Here is a 4,109-nt window from a genome sequence, read left to right as displayed (position 1 = left end):
TCATGAAATCTGCAGACTGCATAAATGAATGAATATTTTGAGGGCTGTGCTTTTGTGGAGGAACTTCATAGGAGACCGAAGGAATAAAATAAATCAAAAGTATCCACAGTATATAGAATGTATACTATTTTACAAGTCACAGAGAAGAAGAAGAAGAAGGAAAGTAGTAAGACTAGAAAGTTTGTGGCAAGACTAACAGGCGCTGGTCAAGAACTTAATAAGCACATTAGGAAAGCAGTAAGGTTTCTTTTTTTTTTTTTTGAGGAAAAGTTTTTATTTCTAGTGATGAAATTGGCTACAGAACATTATGAAAGTTTAAAAATACAAAGAGAAATTGTCTATAATTAATAGATTCAAAATTTGACAATCAGTGAATATCATTATTAGTCATTACCAACAACAGTTATTGATTTGAAAGGCAGAGTGACAGGAAGAGGGAACCACTGCTTCACTCCCCAGACACTTGCAATAGCCAAAGCTTGACCAAGCCAAAACCAGGAACTGGGAATTCATTCTGGATGTCCCATTTGGGTGCAGGGACCCAAGCACTTCTGCCATCCTCCGTCTCCTCCCAGGGTGCACACTAGCAGAAACTTGCCTCAAAGCAGAGAAGCTACCACTCAAGCCAGGCATTTGTATATGGGATGTGGGTGTGTGGTGGTGATAGCAAGCCCTCATGGATAAAAAAAAAAAAAAAAAAAAAAAAAAAAAAAAAAAAAAAACAAAGTTATTTCTATGCCAAGGAAATTACTCTGTAGTCTTTCTCTTATAAACTACGTATTGCTGAACCTAGATAATTTTTCCTTTATTTAACAATGACATGAAAATGTCAGTTGAGTTGGCTTTCCTGAAGACCTTGTTTCTTGAATATTAGTGGCTAGCTGAGATAAATTCTTTTCATCTCTTTCTCGCTTCGGCAGCACATGTGCTCGCTTCGGCAGCACATATACTAAAATTGGAATGATACAGAGAAGATTAGCATGCCCCTGCGCAGTAAGGTTTCTTTACCTCCCTGTAGGCTCTGCTCTCCAGAGGTGAACAGGGTCCTCTAAACCCACTTGCTGCACACACAAACACCTGAGTGTTGTATTCTCCCACAGGTGTTGGAGACTGATATGGTGTTCTGATTTATATTTACATAATGGCTAGTGACATCGGGCATATTCACATGTTTTGACCATGTACATTTCTTCTGAGAAATGTCTATTCAGATCCTTGCCTGTTTCTTCACTGTATTTTTTGGAGTTTTTCCAATTCATGTAAATGTTCTGGAAATCTGTAAACATTCAGAGTTTTAATTTTTCCTGCCATCTGTTCATTGTATCTACACTCTGATGTTTACTTTGTTGTGAAGAAGTATCTTAGTTGGATATACTCAAATGTCTCTGTTTTTATTTTTGTGACTATTGCTATTGGAATCTTACCCAAAAGCTATTGTGTGTTGACAATATTTAGAGTTTCCCTATGTTTACTTGGGTTTGGGTCTTATGATTACATTTTAATTCACTGTGAGTTCACTTTCACATAGTGTAAGAGATGTTGGAGTCTCTTTTCAGGCTTCTACATATGGATAATCAAGTTCCTCTGCACCACTTGTGAAAGAGATTCTTCTTTCTCCAGTTCATTTTAGTTCCTTTGTTAAATATGAGTTGCTGGTAGAAATTTGGGTTTATTTCTATGCTACCAAGTCTTTTCCATTGAACTATGTGTCTGTTATTATATCAGTGCTAACACTTCTTCTTTTTTTTTTTTTGCAGTATATTTATTTGAAAGGCAGAGTTACAGAGAGGTAGAGGCAGAGAGAGAGAGAGGTCTTCCATCCACTGGTTTACTCCCCAAATGGCCACAATGGCCGGAGCTCTGTTGATCTGAATCCAAGTGTCAGGAGCTTCTTCCAGGTCTCTATGCAGGTGCAGGGGCCCAAAGACTTTGGCCATTTTCTACTTTTTTCTCAGGCTATACCAGAGAGGGGTATAAGAAGTGGAGCAGCTGGGAAACATACTGGCACCCATATGAGATGCCGGCACTGCAGACGGTGACTTTACCTGCTTTGTCATAGTGCTGACCCCTGTAATATGTCTTAAAATATGGTGTGATGTCTCCAGCTTTTTTTTGCTTTATAATATTGCTTTAGATGTTAAGCATCTCTCATGTTTCTATGTGAATTTTAGCATCATTTTTTCTAGCTCTGAGAACATCGTTGGTATGTTGATTGGGATTGCATTGAATTTGCAAATTGCTTTTGGTAGTATGGATATTTTGGTATTATTCTTCCCATTCACAAACATAAGTTTTCTGTGAGACTGTCAAAAAGCCTTGACAAAAATTGGACTTTATTACACAAAAATTCATCACTTTTTGGGATCATTTAAATCCATAATTTTGCACTAATATTTGATAAATAATTAAAGACTTTGAGCATTTTAGTAGGAGAAATTAAAATATTTATCAATTTATTCAAATATTGTTTAGATGTGATATTCAAATATTGTTTAGAGCCATTGTCTGTATTCCCTCTAAATTACGATCTTTTTGCTTTTTGCCTGTTAAACTTGTCCCTTGATTCAACAACCCTTTTTAATGTAATGTAAACTGAAAATGTCATTTCATAAGCTAAAAAAAATGACAAAGAAGGAAAAAGAAGGGAGGGAGGTTGAGTATATAATTATGTTCTCCGAATTTTTTCTATAAAACATATTGAATCATTTAAAAGCTAATTAAAATTAAACTCAAAATTGGACCATTATGACCAATATTTAAAACAAGTGATTAAAAACTGTAGATGTCTTCAATTTTGATTATCATTCTTCTTTAGAATATCTGAAAGAAATCCAGTTTCTCACTTTAAAATATACCAGTGTGTTAGAATTTAGTATTAAATGACTTTGTTTAAAAGTTTTATTTAATCTATTGCTTTAAGTAGTAATACTATGGCCATTGTAAAACAAAATCCTTATCATTTTTCATAAAACAGGAAGGGCCTTTAAAACATCATCACTAAAAATATTAAGAGACCTAAAATATAACATTCTTAAAACCCAAGTGATACCATTCAAAAATTTCAAATATGCAGGGATAGTTCATGTCAAGTAACTAAATAATTGTTAAGTGTATATATGGAATAGCTTCTATAAATTCTTTTGGCAAGGGCTGGCACTGTGGCATAGTGGGTGAGGCTGCCACCTGCAGTGCTGGTATTCCATAGGGGCATCAGTTCAAGACCTGGCTGCTCCACTTCCTATCCAGCTCTCTGCTATGGCCTGGGAAACACTATAAAATGGTACAAGTCCTTGGGCCCCTGCAACTGCATAGGAGACCAGGAAGAGGCTCCTGGTTCCTGCCTTCCAGTCAGCACAGCTGCAGCCATGGAGGCCAACTGTGGAGTGAACCAGTGAATGGAAGACCACTCTCTCTGCCTCTCCTTCTCTCTCTGTGTAATTCTGACTTTCAAATAATATAAATAAATCTTTAAAAAATTCTTTTGGCAAATAGATGAAGCTATTTGTTATACATTTCAAATAAATAGCAAACATACTAGAAAAATATATTGAATAAAATTTAAGCAACTCATAGCTATACACAGAAATTTCTCACCATAACAACATAGCAACCACTAAATTTCCAAATTCAATTTTCCACAACTTAGAATCTTTAACTCCAGAAGGAGTACAAAATTGACAGAACAGTGGCCTATGTATCAGGATACCTAATGCTAATACAGAATTATCCCTGCCACAACTTACCTATGTGACCTTGAACAATTCACTTTACTTCTCTGGGCTTGGCATTTAGCATCCTCATGTGATAAAGGAGGCTTGGATAAGATCAGTTGTACTCTATCTTGAGACTTCAATGATCTCTCAGTTTCCAAACAGGCACCTTAAGGGAAAGTAAACCTTTAGATCAAAGCTTACATTTTTAAATCTAAATATATTTTAAACTCTTTCTACAACTAGTACAAAACAACACATTCAAATGTGTACCATGCCACTTTTCAATATTTGGGAATAATTAATGCATCATTTTAGAGCATTGTCTTGAGGCCAGTGCTGTGGTGTAGCTAGTAAAGCCACTGCATGCAGTGGGGGCATCCCATATGGAGGCCGGTT

The 4,109-nt window shown here is 36.0% G+C and overlaps 1 pseudogene; it reads left to right on the top strand.

Moving 5' to 3' along the window:
- The first annotated feature begins 925 nt into the window (after positions 1-925).
- On the top strand, positions 926-993 carry LOC138848064 (U6 spliceosomal RNA; annotated as a pseudogene).
- Positions 994-4,109: the final 3,116 nt, after the last annotated feature.

Source organism: Oryctolagus cuniculus, unplaced genomic scaffold (assembly GCF_964237555.1).
Source record: "Oryctolagus cuniculus unplaced genomic scaffold, mOryCun1.1 SCAFFOLD_51, whole genome shotgun sequence".
Classification (NCBI taxonomy): Eukaryota; Metazoa; Chordata; class Mammalia; order Lagomorpha; family Leporidae; genus Oryctolagus; species Oryctolagus cuniculus.
The sequence above is the reverse complement of the archived record's forward strand: the minus strand, read 5'-3'. Positions and strand labels throughout refer to the sequence as shown.